This window comes from Phalacrocorax aristotelis, unplaced genomic scaffold, assembly GCF_949628215.1.
Source record: "Phalacrocorax aristotelis unplaced genomic scaffold, bGulAri2.1 scaffold_98, whole genome shotgun sequence".
NCBI classification, from domain to species: domain Eukaryota; kingdom Metazoa; phylum Chordata; class Aves; order Suliformes; family Phalacrocoracidae; genus Phalacrocorax; species Phalacrocorax aristotelis.
The window spans coordinates 198,657-214,506 of record NW_027441162.1 but is presented as its reverse complement, the minus strand read 5'-3'; the positions used below and the strand labels follow the sequence as shown (position 1 = coordinate 214,506).

General features: G+C 56.9%; 1 long non-coding RNA gene across 1 annotated transcript; it reads right to left on the bottom strand.

Annotated features, from left to right (window-relative positions):
* Window positions 1-9,577: 9,577 nt before the first annotated feature.
* Window positions 9,578-12,765, bottom strand: LOC142050981 (uncharacterized). The gene is made up of 3 exons (XR_012658243.1): window positions 12,676-12,765; window positions 12,063-12,403; window positions 9,578-10,894 (listed from the first exon to the last, which is right to left on the bottom strand). It is a non-coding gene; the product is annotated as an uncharacterized LOC142050981 (long non-coding RNA).
* Between the last annotated feature and the right edge of the window lie 3,085 nt (window positions 12,766-15,850).

Here is a 15,850-nt window from a genome sequence, read left to right as displayed (position 1 = left end):
CCCTCCCAGTACATAACAGTTCCCTCCCAGTCCGTCCCAATCCCCTCCCAGTACGTCCCAGTTCCCTGCCAGTATGTCCCAGTACATCCCAGTTCCCTCCCAGTAAATCCCAGTTCCCTCCCAGTAAATCCCAGTTCCCTCCCAGTTCCCTCCCACTACATCCCAGTTCCCTCCCAGTACATACCAGTTCCCTCCCAGTACATCCCAGTTCCATCCCAGTACATCCCAGTTCCCACCCAGTACATCCTACTACATACCAGTTCCCTCCCAGTTCACTCCCAGTACATCCCAGTACTTCACAGTTCCCTCCCAGTACATCCCAGTACGTCCCAGTTCCCCTCAGTACATAACACTTCCCTCCCAGTACATAACAGTACATCCCAGTGTCCTCACAGTACGTCCCAGTTCCCTCCCAGTACATCCCAGTTCCCTCCCAGTACATCCCAGTTCCCTCCCAGTTCCTTCCCAGTACATAACAGTTACCTCCCAGTACATCCCAGTAGATCCTGGTACATCCCAAATCCCTGCCAGTTCCACCCGGTACAACCCAGTACAAGCCTGTACATCCTAGTTCCTCCACAGTACATCCCAGGGCATCCCCGCACATTGTAGTGCCTCCCAGTACATCCCAGTTCCCTCCCAGTACTGGGAGGGACCTGGGATGTACTGGGAGGGAACTGGGATGTACTGGGATGTAATGGGACGGAACTGGGATGTATTGGGAGGCACTGGGAAAGAAGTGGTAGTGAACCGGGAGGGAATTGGGATGTACGGGGATGAACTGGCAGGGAACTGGGATGTACTGGCATGGAACGGGGATGTATTGGGATGTACAGGAACGGAACTGGAATGTACTGCGATGTACTGGGATGTACTGGGAGCAAACTGGGATTTACTGGGATGTACTGGGAGGAAACTGGGATATACTGGGAGGCACTGGGAGGGAAGTGGGTGTCAACTGGGACATTCCAGTTTCCTCCCAGTACATCCCAGCTCCCTACCAGTGCAGCCCAGTACATCCCAGATCCCTCCCAGTACATCCCAGATCCCTCCCAGTCTGTCCCAGTACATCCCAGTACATCCCAGTTCCCTCACAGTACATCCCAGTTCCCTCACAGTTCACACACAGTTCACTCCCAGTTCCATTCCAGTACAGCCCAGTACATGCCACATTCCTCCAAGTAAATCCCAGTTCCCTCCCACTACATCCAAGTTCCCTCCCACTTCCCTCTAAGTACATCCCAGTACTTCACAGTTCACTCCCAGTACATCCCAGTACCCCCTCGGTACATAACAATTCCCTCCCAGTACATCCCAGTACATCCCAGTTCCCTCCCAGTATGTCCCACTACATCCCAGTTCCCTCCCAGTCCATCCCAGTTCCCTCCCAGTAAATCCCAATTCCCAACACTTTCCACCCAGTCCATCCCAGTTCCCTCCCAGTACAACCCAGTTCCCTCTAAGTACATCCCACTACTTCACAGTTCCCTCCCAGTTCCCTCCCAGTACACAACAGTTACCTCCCAGTACATCCCAGTAGATCCTGGTACATCCCAAATCCCTGCCAGTTCCACCCGGTACAACCCAGTACAAGCCTGTACATCCTAGTTCCTCCACGGTACATCCCAGGGCATCCCCGCACATTGTAGTGCCTCCCAGTACATCCCAGGTCCCTCCCAGTACTGGGAGGGAACTGGGATGTACTGGGAGGGAACTGGGATGTACTGGGATGTAATGGGACGGAACTGGGATGTATTGGGAGGCACTGGGAAAGAAGTGGTAGTGAACCGGGAGGGAATTGGGATGTACGGGGATGAACTGGTAGGAAACTGGGATGTACTGGAATGGAACGGGGATGTATTGGGATGTACAGGAACGGAACTGGAATGTACGGCGATGTATTGGCATGTACTGGGAGCGAACTGGGATTTACTGGGATGTACTGGGAGGAAACTGGGATATACTGGGAGGAAACTGGGAGGGAAGTGGGTGTCAACTGGGACATTCCAGTTTCCTCCCAGTACATCCCAGTTCCCTACCAGTGCAGCCCAGTACATCCCAGATCCCTCCCAGTCCCTCCCAGTACATCCCAGTACATCCCAGTTCCCTCACAGTACATCCCAGTTCCCTCCCAGTTCACACACAGTTCACTCCCAGTTCCATTCCAGTACATCCCAGTACATGCCTGTTGCCTCCCAGTTTCCTCTAAGTACATCCCAGTACTTCAAAGTTCCCTCCCAGTACATCCCAGTTCCCTCACAGTACATCCCAGTACTTCACAGTTCACTCCCACTACATCCCAGTACGTCCCAGTTCCCCCTTGGTACATAACACTTCCCTCCCAATACATCCAAGTTCCCTCCCAGTACATCCCAATCCCCTCCCAGTACATCCCAGTTCCCTGCCAGTATGTCCCAGTACATCCCAGTTCCCTCCCAGTACATCCCAGTTCCCTCCCAGTTCCCTCCCACTACATCCCAGTTCCCTCCCAGTACATACCAGTTCCCTCCCAGTACATACCAGTTCCCTCCCACTACATCCCAGTACATCCTGGTACATCCCAGTTCCCACCCAGTACATCCTACTACATACCAGTTCCCTCCCAGTTCACTCCCAGTACATCCCAGTACTTCACAGTTCCATCCCAGTACATCCCAGTACGCACCAGTTCCCCTCAGTACATAACACTTCCCTCCCAGTACATAACAGTACGTCCCAGTTCCCTCACAGTACGTCCCAGTTCCCTCACAGTACATCCCAGTTCCCTACCAGTACGTCCCAGTTACCTCCCAGTTCACTCCCAGTACATAACAGTTACCTCCCAGTACATCCCAGTAGATCCTGGTACATCCCAAATCCCTGCCAGTTCCACCCGGTACAACCCAGTACAAGCCTGTACATCCTAGTTCCTCCACAGTACATCCCAGGGCATCCCCGCACATTGTAGTGCCTCCCAGTACATCCCAGTTCCCTCCCAGTACTGGGAGGGACCTGGGACGTACTGGGAGGGAACTGGGACGTACTGGGAGGGAACTGGGACGTACTGGGAGGGAACTGGGACGTACTGGGAGGGAACTGGGACGTACTGGGAGGGACCTGGGATGTACTGGGATGTAATGGGACGGAACTGGGATGTAATGGGACGGAACTGGGAAAGAAGTGGTAGTGAACCGGGAGGGAATTGGGATGTACGGGGATGAACTGGTAGGGAACTGGGATGTACTGGCATGGAACGGGGATGTATTGGGATGTACAGGAACGGAACTGGAATGTACTGCGATGTACTGGGATGTACTGGGAGCGAACTGGGATTTACTGGGATGTACTGGGAGGAAACTGGGATATACTGGGAGGCACTGGGAGGGAAGTGGGTGTCAACTGGGACATTCCAGTTTCCTCCCAGTACATCCCAGTTCCCTACCAGTGCAGCCCAGTACATCCCAGATCCCTCCCAGTTCCCTCCCAGTTCGTCCCAGTACATCCCAGTTCCCTCACAGTACATCCCAGTTCCCTCACAGTTCACACACAGTTCACTCCCAGTTCCATTCCAGTACATCCCAGTACATGCCACTTTCCTCCAAGTAAATCCCAGTTCCCTCCCACTACATCCAAGTTCCCTCCCACTTCCCTCTAAGTACATCCCAGTACTTCACAGTTCACTCCCAGTACATCCCAGTTCCCCCTCGGTACATAACAGTTCCCTCCCAGTACACCCCAGTACATCCCAGTTCCCTCCCAGTATGTCCCACTACATCCCAGTTCCCTCCCATTCCATCCCAGTTCCCTCCCAGTAAATCCCAATTCCCAACACTTTCCACCCAGTACATCCCAGTTCCCTCCCAGTACATCCCAGTTCCCTCTAAGTACATCCCAGTACTTCACAGTTCCCTCCCAGTTCACTCCCAGTTCCCTCCCAGTACATCCCAGTTCCCTCTAAGTACATCCCAATACTTCATAGTTCCCTCCCAGCACGTCCCAGTACGTCCCAGTTCCCCTCAGTATATAACACTTCCCTCCCAGTACATACCAGTACATCCCAGTGTCCTCACGGTACGTCCCAGTTCCCTCCCAGTACATCCCAGTTCCCTCCCAGTTCACTCCCAGTACACAACAGTTACCTCCCAGTACATCCCAGTACATCCTGGTACATCCCAAATTCCTGCCAGTTCCACCCGGTACAACCCAGTACAAGCCTGTACATCCTAGTTCCTCCACACTACATCCCAGGACATCCCAGGACATTGTAGAGCCTCCCAGTACGTCCCAGTTCCCTCCCAGTACAACCCAGTAGATCCTGGTACGTCCCCGTTCCCCGCACTGTACGTCCCCGTTCCCCGCACTGTACTGGGAGGACAACCGAGCCTGCGCAGTGACTGACATAGGGAACGAGCAAGTTTGTACCCATCACTAGACAAGACAATAATGACTATGTATGAGTATGTGAAATTTTCATCTATAAATTGTACGGGAAAGGTGCGTGAGGTACGCACGCCAGGAGGAGCGATCCCCCGTGCATCCGGCGCCGCGAATAAAGAATGCCTGCTCTTTAATACTAAATTGGTGTTGAGGAGTCGTTTCCGATTTTAACGCGTTTTTCGGTAACACAGGGAGTCAGATCAAGAGAGCCAGAGAACAACAAAACACCGACAGGCTACAGGACAGAGCAGGAGGAATAAAAAAAAAAAAAAAACGGAGCCAGAGCCAGGCAGAGAGAGGCGGAGAAAGAAAAAGGAGCCACAGGCTACAGGACAGAGAGAGGGAGGACTGAAAAGACGGGGAGGCAGGGAGACACTCAGAGCGAGATGGAGAAAGAAGGTGCGGGGGGGGGGGGGCCGCAAAAAAAAAAAGTAAATTTTGCAGCAGGTAAGGAAAGAGAGGGGGCCGGGGGAGAGACAGGGAGGGCCCAGGACGCACAAGAGAGGCAACGGGGCCCCAGTGGCCCAGGACTCACCGCGACTCTCGCTCTCAGCGCTGCTGGCACAATTTAGCCGTTCAGATGCTTCTTTCCCCTCCTCTCCTCCCTGCCTCTTCTGCAGCTCCAGACTCTAGGCCGTCCTCCACCTGAAGAGAATACGTGGGTGTCTTACAGCTCTTACCAGATGAGGCTTCCTAGGCACGTAGCCTAGCTCGCTCGTGCACTACACGCCCGTACCCAACTCCGGGTTACGCGTACAGACCCTACGGTGCACGTTGGTGGCCTGGCCCGCTGCGGGCTATGAAGGGGGATCCTTCCTCCCCCACCTGCATGGACAGGCTCTCTCTTGCCTGCGGCAGGAAGGCAGCTGGCAGCCAGAGCACCTTCAGTTTCTTCTTCTTTACCTTTCGTTGGCGTCTCCAGCTTCAGCCGAGGCAGCTCCTGTCCGCAGCCGGGAAGGGCTTTGTCTATCCCTTTTCGGCCCTGCGCTGCGAGGACGGGCAGAGAGAAGCCACGCGAGCCTGAGACGGCCACAGGCAACGGCATCCCCGGGGGAAGGACAGACAACCACGTCCTCAGCACGGTCTCTGGGAGAGGGAAAGAAGAAACAGTGACCGTCATTACCGTCGATCGACCCTGGCCAAAGTCTCTCCTTCCGCAGGGGCTTCTGGACACACCGCTCCCTCCCCACGCTACTGCTAAGGGCCCCTGCACCAAGGGGGAATCCAGTGCGCCTGAGGGACGGCTTGCTGCCTTCACGACAGGGCCTGGGGGCGGCCTAAGGCTATGCAGCACGCTTATGGGGAGGTGCCGGAGCTGGGGGCAGGCGCACGGGGCAAGGGGGGCCAGGGGAGGCTGAGCGGGACCTCCGGTGGGCCGGGGAGGCGGCCATCATCTGCGCCCTGGGCACGGGGAAAAGGTCATCGTCCTCCTCCTTTCCCTCTTCCCTTCTGTCAGCTCCCGGGGAACTCACCGCTTCTCGGGAAGCGGCCGCACCCGCAAGCCCCCAGTAATCAACACGAATCCAACCCCAAAAATACACCTCGCGTACCGTACGCGCCACGGCCGCCCGGCACCCGAGCGCCGGAAGACCGCGCCTCCCGCCATGCCCGGCGAACCACGTGACAGGGCCGGCAGCCACTGCGCCAGGAATACAGCTCCCGGCATGCTCTGCGCCACAACCCGGCCGCCCGGCAGCCGCAAGGACTACAGCTCCCGGCATGCTCTGCGGCACAACCCGGCCGCCCGGCGGCCGGTTTGATGCGGAGCCACCCAGCATCCCTGCGAGCACAGCTGCAGGCGCAACAGCAGTTACGCAGCCACAACTAGGCACTAAACAAAGGCTTTCCAACACTGGAGGTCTAGAACAGGTAGACATTAGCACAGAAGCACAAGGGGCTCCGTCACCCTGCACAAATCTCCCCGTGCCTACACACGCACACGTTCAGAAGTTAGTTATCAGAAAACGCCCGACTCAGCCATTTGCCACAGTCACGAGACTCACGACATGATAACACGACATGACACACGAGGTGGGCTCAGAGTTTTAAGGCAAGAAATACCTCCCACGCCCCCCACCCGAGATCTTTCAGGGTCCACACCTGCCATCGCCCCGCACCAAACCTACCCGGCCAAAGGCTTTCAGGTGGCCCGAAACACTGTACACAGAAAATAACCAGGGACAGACCTGCATTGTTCGGAAGCGAACGATGCCCGACCGGGGCTCCTCTGCGGGGCACGGAGCCCCCCGGCCCCGCCCGGAGACACACACCCGCCCCCCGCTGCCCGAACTCACCCACCAGCGCTCTCCGGCCCCCGGACACGGCCGCGCTGCTCTCTCAGGCGGCTGCCGCAGGCGAGGCTCGGGCACCGCCAGGCCTCCAGGCGTCCCGAGGGGCTGCCGGCCACCGCAGGGGATGGCTGCCGGCGGCCGGACCGCCGCGGCGCTCCCCGCCCAGCTCCGAGCAGGCTCCGCCGGCCGCGGGCTTCCCACGCCGGGCCGCAGAGGGGCCCCGGCACCGCACAGGGACGCCTCGCGACCCGGCCGCCACACGCACCGGCCCTTCGGCCGCCACACGCACCGCTCCCGCCCCCGCTCCGACGCGCCGCGCACGCGCCACCGGAAGCCCGAGCCCCGCGGGGCGGCCCTTAAAGGGCGGCCGGAAGGAACGGCCCCCACCGGCCCCGCCACCGCGCCCAGCCGGTGAGCGCCAGCGCCCCCTGCTGGCCGGGCCGCGCTCAGCTCGCGAGGGCGCCGAGGGCCGGGCGGGGCGGGACGCGCCGGCTCGGGGCCAGCGCCTTCTCGGGGCGAGCGGGAAACCCCTGCGGGCCCCGGTCACGGCCGGGCAGAGCCGCGCGCCCTCCGAGAGCTGCTGAACGGGGCTGCCGCTCGTGACACATACCGAGCCGTCTGCGACGGGAGCGGGCAGAGGAGGAAGGGGCCGGCGGCCGCGGGGCCTGGCCGCAGGCGGGGGGGGGGGGGGGCTGGGGCCCGTGGGGCCGCCCTGCTGGGTCACTGCCCTGCGCCGCACCGCGCTGGGGGCTGGGGCCCGACCGGCGCCGGGCGACCGGGGGCAGCCACGAGCAGGGGGCCTGAGCTTAGCCACGGCCTGCAAAACACCCCGAAGCGTGAGACGCTGCAAGGCCAAGGTGGTCCTTGGCAATGGGGGCGCCTGGGCTCGGCCTCCGCCTTACCTGTCCTGGGTCTGCGTGGCGTTCCAGGGGAATGGTGTTTTCCTTGTGCGGAAGGTGGGCTGGCCGTTCGGCCGTGCCCCGGCCGTTACCGATCCTGCCAAAGGCGCTCGCACGCTCTGGCCCATTACTGCTGCAGCACCGCGCTGTAGCAGAAAGAAGAGGTGGTGTGTTTTCTCACAAAAAGCCTCCTATGGTCAGTTGAAGAAATAACCTCCTTCCGTGGCACTGACTCTTTTTGTACAGTCCATAGCTGGCTTTCGGCTTTTGTCTTTACAGCATTCAGTTTGCTTTCTGCCTAGCTTTCTACCTGCTGTGAAACATTTGGATGGTTTTTTCTTGTTGGTTTTTTTTCCCCCTACTTGCTCCACAACTCCCACACCAACCACCCAGCGTGGCTCGCCTTTCAGCCCCCAGACCGAGGAGCCTTGCCCTGGGACGGCCCTTACATGTCAGCAGAGTTGTTCCAGCTCTCACCCTGTCCCTACCCAGCTGAGGACGTCTGTGTCCGTGGGAGACACCCAGACACTCCCCCTGCTGCGTGGCAGCCCCCTGCCCCGTCAGTGAAAACTGCGGCAATATCGGCTAAGTTTAAAAGCGTCGGCAGGAGGTGCAGAATACGTAAATAAAGCGGCGGTTGGCTGCCGGGTATGGGTGCGATATAAATACCTTTTGTTTACAGGCCTTCGTGCCTATTCAGCGTTGAACGGCACCGCAGCCCACCCACCCCGGGGCTCACGGGGCTCGGAGAAGGGTCTCTCCAAGGGCACAACCTAAGGCAGCGCAGGAAGCCCAGCTGCCACGCTCCCAGTCGCTATGGGACACTTGCTTACAGCTACACCGACGAGGGTACGGATGAGGCTGGAACTAGCAGAAATGCTGACTCTTCTGGCCTTTTATTTGTGGAAGGTACAGCGCACGAGCCTCGGCGGCTCACAGGAGAAGCGCGCAGTGCTGCCTAACTCTCATTCTCAGCTCACGTACTACTGCCAAAGCTCCTGCCCTGTGCTGTGCCAGATGCCGGCTGGCGTGAGCCCCTGGGCTCCTGAGGGACCCCCTTGTCCTGAGAGCCAGAGGTACTCACTTCCCTTTGCATGAGGCCTGTAGGAGATATACCCTGCAATTTAAAAAATCCGTATCAAATGTGGCAGACTCAAAAGAGGGCATTTTTAAAAAGGCAGGTTTGTTTTCTTTGTTAACTTTACGATCTACAGCCTAGCAAAGAGCTCCCTTTCAGTGTCAGTCGCTTGGCTTTCTCCCCTACTGACGAGGTCCCAGCCTCCCGGTGAGATCTCGCTGGAGATATTCTGAGTTTCCCTCAAGTACGGGGCTGCCCTAGCCCGAGGCCAGCGAAGAAGCTGACTTTGCCCGTGCCTGAATCAGCAACACGTCCAGCAGGCGACTTGCAGAGCCCAGGGAACCCTCGTAAAGAGGTTTGGGGGTGGGGCGCGCCACATCTGCGGCATCGGCCGTGGGAAAGGACCGGCGCAGTAAAACAGGTGGGTGAAACCGCGGTCCGCGCCAATACGTGCTGCTGCCTGGGGCATCGCTTTGCTGCGGGTCAAGTCAGATGCTCTCTGTAAGAGTCAGTCAGGGTAAAGGCAGCAGCAGATTTCTTTTCTGCTCATTTTAACAAAGGCTGGACGGAGCCCATAGAGGAAGGCACTACGCGTCTTGCTGGGTTGGTTTCCCTGCCTTCTCGTAAGCTGTCGCGGAAACTTGCACGAGCAAAGCCTGTGCAAGCTGATGACAGCCACACACGGTTGAAGAGGGAGCAGACGGTGAGAGCAGAGGTGTGCGCTCAGGCTGTGCGCTGGAAGCTAATGCTAATGCTGCAAAATAAAGAGTGGATTTTCTTTTTTGGGTTTAGGTGAGCGCTAAACATGACATGTGCGTATGTGCGTGTGTCTCTCGCAGGTTTTTGTCATACACCCCACCCTCCCACCCCAAAAAAACAACCCACACATGCCACGCGTTAAACAGTGGTTTTCCATTGTACTTAGAAGTGCTTACATAGGTGTGTTGGTTTTTTTCTTTTTTATTTTTTAATGCAGAAACAGCAATACGATAGATTTAATACAGCTAGCAATTAGATGGGTGTAGCTTTAGAGCGTCGGCTGTTTACAAAGCAACCGCACACCTTCTTTAACTCACAGTTTAAACAAGTAAACTTGCAGTGCATCACACGTGCTTTGTACAGTCACGTTCCACACGGCAGGCCAGATGCTTCACCCTGCCTTGTCCTTGTTGCCCCGACTCCAACGGGACCGCCGAGGCCATCCTGGGGACAGCGCCGCTTTCTAGCAGCTGGGTTGCTTGCCTGGACGCCCCACAGACAAAGAGTCATTTCCCCACTGAACCTCTTCTCAAATAATTTCCTAGCCCTGCAGGCCCCACGTCCTTTGGTTCATATTTCCTTTTTTCCGGGCTTGATGCACAGGACCGACGATTTCCAGAAATAGAAACAGAGGCTGATTCAGTCCAGGCTCAACATTCTCTGACCTAAACCAAACTGTCTTCGAAGAGATAGCTGTACCGTAGGCACCACCTCGGGAACAGAAGTTGCCCTGTCATAAAAAAAAAAAAAAGAAGGAAAACAAGGCATTTCAGGCTGAGGAGGCTGAGCGGTGTGCTGGGGGCGGTGGGGGTTGGAAAGAAACAGTTCAGACGATTAGAGCGAGCTTAGCGTTGCAAAGCGTGCCATTATTTTTAATTTGGCCGTCAGAAGACAATAGATTCTGACACTGATTTCCTGTGTGCTGCGGGAGTTCTCTCCTCAGCATTCCTGTGCACCATTTTACTTTTGTGTCCCGTCCGCTTCGCTTTTGCGCTGTAGCTCTCCGGTTCTAGCTACGCTTCCCACCACCCCCATTACTCTTTGACAAGCCCAGCTCTCACTGTGCTTCCCTTCCCTTCCCTTCCCTTCCCGTATGCGCGTGCAGGGAAAAGCCCGCGCGTCTGCCACTACAGGACACGCTCTGGGAGGCAGGAGAGATGACGACGCTCCCTGACAGAGGACACAGCTGAGGGGCGGTCCGCCGGGGCTGGGGAGATGGCAGCACCTTCCCTCAGCTGCCCCATCCGAGCACAGGTGCAGGTGAGCACTGAGGAGAGACAAGCAGGCAGGAGCCGCAGAGCGAGAGAGAAAATAAAATTCACGGGTGGGTGCTACTTGCGTCTCATTTTTAGCGCAAGGGATGAATTCTCAGCACATTCTTGGAGCTGCCCCTTTGGGACTCACGGAGAAGAGGGAGGTTGGCCACGCGGTGCAGCCCAGCTCTGCTTCCCCTAAATGGTTTTACTGTTCAGGTGTTGCCCTAATCTGGCCGGTACCCCTGCAAAGAGTTTGGGATTTCTGCTGCCTCTCCGGGCCAGCCGCAGACCCTGACTTCATCGCAGCGAATGACCCTGCGCTCGTCAGAGCGGTTGCCGAGTCACATCCCGCTGCCTTCCCTGCAGAACCGGTGACCCTTTTTCAGCCCTTGCCCCCTCTTCTCTCCGCTCGTTGCCCATCCCTTTATCAGTGCCGGCACCGATCCTGCCTCCAGCTCGCCCTGTCTCCACCTGCGAGCGCCCAACAGGAGCTAAATGTCTCCTCAAGGACGCACGGAAGAGACGCGCAGGTAACCCAGCACAGACCCCCTGCAAACATCTTCTTTCCATTTTCTTTCCTCTCCTGACACGAAGAGATGACTTAGGAAAAAGCGTACTGCTCACACTTTACCTGCACTGCTTCTACTTTCACTTTCGCTCTCCTTGGCAGTAATTAATAGCGGTGGCTGGGGGGGCTGGGGCATTCCCCCAAAGCGGCTGCAGTTACATCCGGGCGGTTGTGGCACTCCATTAGCTCTGTAGTTTTTAAATCTAAATCTTCTGGAATTGTTAGTTCTGCTCAGGAATCACCCGTACCTGCAAATTTTCTTAATAGCTACGCTTGACCCCAGCCACTGTTTAACAGCTCACCTTTATTTCTCTTCATTTAAGAACCTAAAGCTTCGTTTACTGCTTGGGTTGGAAGCAGGAGCTGTCGCTGCCTCTGAACTTTCTAACAGCCCTGTTACAATTTCAGTACTACCCGCTCCCAATTTAGCTTTCCGGGTCGATTTTCATTCTAGATTCGAAAATTTCCTTATTTTGTTTCTGATCAGGAGTCATTAATGCCTGCAGTTGATTTAGTAACGGCTGTATTTAGATTGAGCTATTAATGACTCGCAACTCTATTTATGGCATAAAAAAGGACTGCCTTTATTTTTTTTAACTACAGATTAGGAATAATGACTGCCTGGTTTGTTCAGTAATAGGTGTGATTAAATTTAGTCACGACTCCTCCCTAAATAATATGTATTTATTTGCACTCTAACAATTTAACCTTCCCTTTACCGGCCAGGGGCACCGACAAGTGCCCGTGCGTACCTCCGCTCCCCCTGCGCCGGCTCCCCAGGGAACAGCCTCTTACCCTGACCAGAGTCTGCAGCGGCCCGTTGTCATCCCAGCTCCTCGCCCTCGAGAAAGCGGCCGCCTGAAGCGGCGGCAGCTCCGCTGCTGCCCAGAGGGGATGGAAATGGCGCGGGGTAAAGCTCTCCGGGCCGCCTGCGTCCCGCGCGGAGGCGGTGACCTCAGCAGCCTGTACGCTGTTGGGGCCGAGCCAACAACCTGAGGAGGAGTCGCAGGGCGTAGCTGTTTCTGCAACAACCACGCTTTCCCGCCTGGCTGGACAAGAAAGCGGGGCCTGCGGGGGCCTGGAGAGGCAGCATCGCTGCAGGTTGTGCCACGGCTGTTGAGAGGCCAAGGCAACACCTGAAACAGTGAACGGCACAACTAGTGAAAACCCCCAAGGTTCCGGGTTCAGTAAAGACAGGAATTGCAGCAGCACAATAAAATGATCTCACGAGGGGAAAAAAAACAGCAAAGCAAAAACCAAACCCCAAACAGAACACCATACCACTAACCCGTCTCACCGCCCCCTCAGCGCCCAAAACAGCATCCTGGGAGAAAAAAAGCAAAGCAGGCCACAAGGGACCTTTCTAGTACAGATGCTGCCAAAGAGTGCCAAGCTCTGGAATCCTTACCTCAGGCAACGCCTCCGCTTCTCTAAACGCCAGAGCACACCTGCCCGGGGGGCTGAGACAGCCCCAAAGCTGCGACCGCCCGAGGGAACACGGGAGAACCGACGCCAGAGAAGCCCAGGGCCAGAGCCGGGGCTCTTCGACCCCCGGGCCCCGCCCCCGCCCTTCCCACAGCGCCCCGCGAAAGGGGCGGGCCGAGCCCCCCGGGGGGTGAAGGCCCCGGGAGCCGTACGAGAGCCGCCTGGAGTTCCCGGCACGGGAGGGAGGGGGGAGAGAAAACACCCAAACCGAGCCCCCCGAGCGGAGCAAACACAGGCTCGGGCTGTTGCCGGGGGGCGGGGCCTGTCGCTAAGGGGAGAGAGCCGGCACCGCCCCACGGGCCGTTGCCGGGGGGTGGGGCCTGTCACTAAGGGGGTGTGTCCAAAGGGACGCTGGCAATGCCCCTGGAGCCATCACCAAGGGCAGGGCCTGTTGCTATGGAGGGTGGGGCCAGGCAGCACCAGCAACACCCCCAGGCTGTCACCAGGGGGTGGGACCTGTTGCTAACTGGGGATGCTGGGGAGCACACGAGCACGGCCCCACCCCACCAGGCCCTCGCCAGGGGGCGGGGCCTGTCGCAAAGGTGGGTGGGGCCAGAGGGGTCAGATATCAGCCCGCGCGTGTAGACCAGTGCGTCCCAGTAATGACCAACATGCCACACAGTATGGATCCCAGTACATCCCAGCTCCCTCCCAGCGACGCCCAGTACATCCCAGTTCCCTCCCAGTACATCCCAGTTCCCTACCAGTGCAGCCCAGTACATCCCAGATCCCTCCCAGTCCGTCCCAGTTCCTTCCCAGTCAGTCCCAGTACATCCCAGTTCCCTCACAGTACATCCCAGTTCCCTCACAGTTCACACACAGTTCACTCCCAGTTCCATTCCAGTACATCCCAGTACATGCCAGTTGCCTCCCAGTTTCCTCTAAGTACATCCCAGTACTTCAAAGTTCCCTCCCAGTACATCCCAGTTCCCTCACAGTACATCCGAGTACTTCACAGTTCACTCCCACTACATCCCAGTACGTCCCAGTTCCCCCTTGGTACATAACACTTCCCTCCCAATACATCCCAGTTCCCTCCCATTACATCCCGATTCCCTCCCAGTACATCCCAGTTCCCTGCCAGTATGTCCCAGTACATCCCAGTTCCCTCACAGTACATCCCAGTTCCCTCCCAGTACATCCCAGTACATCCCAGTTCCCTCCCAGTACATACCAGTTCCCTCCCAGTACATCCCAGTACATCCTGGTACATCCCAGTTCCCACCCAGTACATCCTACTACATACCAGTTCCCTCCCAGTTCCATCCCATTTCCATCCCAGTTCCATCCCAGTACATCCCAGTACTTCACAGTTCCCTCCCAGTACATCCCAGTTCCCTCTAAGTACATCCCAGTACTTCACAGTTCCCTCCCAGCACATCCCAGTACGTCCCAGTTCCCCTCAGTACATAACACTTCCCTCCCAGTACATAACAGTACATCCCAGTGTCCTCACACTACGTCCCAGTTCCCTCACAGTACATCCCAGTTCCCTACCAGTACGTCCCAGTTCCCTCCCTGTTCCTTCCCAGTACATAACACTTACCTCCCAGTACATCCCAGTACATCCCAGTAGATCCTGGTACATCCCAAATCCCTGCCAGTTCCACCCGGTACAACCCAGTACAAGCCTGTACATCCTAGTTCCTCCACGGTACATCCCAGGGCATCCCCGCACATTGTAGTGCCTCCCAGTACATCCCAGGTCCCTCCCAGTACTGGGAGGGACCTGGGATGTACTGGGAGGGAACTGGGACGTACTGGGAGGGACCTGGGATGTACTGGAAGGGAACTGGGATGTACTGGGATGTAATGGGACGGAACTGGGATGTATTGGGAGGCACTGGGAAAGAAGTGGTAGCGAACCGGGAGGGAATTGGGATGTACGGGGATGAACTGGTAGGAAACTGGGATGTACTGGCATGGAACGGGGATGTATTGGGATGTACAGGAACGGAACTGGAATGTACTGCGATGTACTGGGATGTACTGGGAGCAAATTGGAATTTACTGGGATGTACTGGGAGGAAACTGGGATATACTGGATGGAAACTGGAATATACTGGGAGGCACTGGGAGGGAAGTGGGTGTCAACTGGGACATTCCAGTTTGCTCCCAGTACATCCCAGTTCCCTACCAGTGCAGCCCAGTACATCCCATTTCCCTCCCAGTCCGTCCCAGTTCCCTCCCAGTCCGTCCCAGTTCCCTCCCAGTACATCCCAGTTCCCTCACAGTTCACACACAGTTCACTCCCAGTTCCATTCCAGTACATCCCAGTACATGCCAGTTGCCTCCCAGTTTCCTCTAAGTACATCCCAGTACTTCAAAGTTCCATCCCAGTACATCTCAGTTCCCTCCCACTCCGTCCCAGTACATCCCAGTTCCCTCCCAGTACATCCTACTACATACCAGTTCCCTCCCAGTTCACTCCCAGCACACAACAGTTACCTCCCAGTACGTCCCAGTTCCCTCCCAGTACGTCCCAGTACATCCCAGTTCCGTCCCAGTTCCCTACCAGTGCGTCCTAGTTCCCTCCCAGTACGTCCCAGTTCCCTCTTAGTCCATTCCAGTTCCCTCCAGTATATCCCAATACATACCAGTTCCCTCCAGTACATCTCAGTTCCCTCACAGTTCACACACAGTTCACTCCCAGTTCCATTCCAGTACATCCCAGTACATGCCAGTTCCCTCACAGTACATCCCAGTTCCCTCACAGTTCACACACAGTTCACTCCCAGTTCCATTCCAGTACATCCCAGTACATGCCAGTTCCCTCCCAGTACATCACACTACATCCCAGTTCCCTCCCAGCTCCTGCTAAGTACACCCCAGTACTTCACAGTTCCCTCCCAGCACATCCCAGTACGTCCCAGTTCCCCTCAGTACATAACACTTCCCTCCCAGTTCCCTCCCAGTACATCCCAGTTCCCTCCCAGTCCGTCCCAATCCCCTCCCAGTACATCCCAGTTCCCTCCCAGTATGTCCCAGTACATCCCAGTTCCCTCCCAGTAAATCCCAGTTCCCTCCCAGTTCCCTCCCACTACATCCCAGTTCCCTCCCAGTACGTACCAGTTCCCTCCAGTACATCCCAGTACATC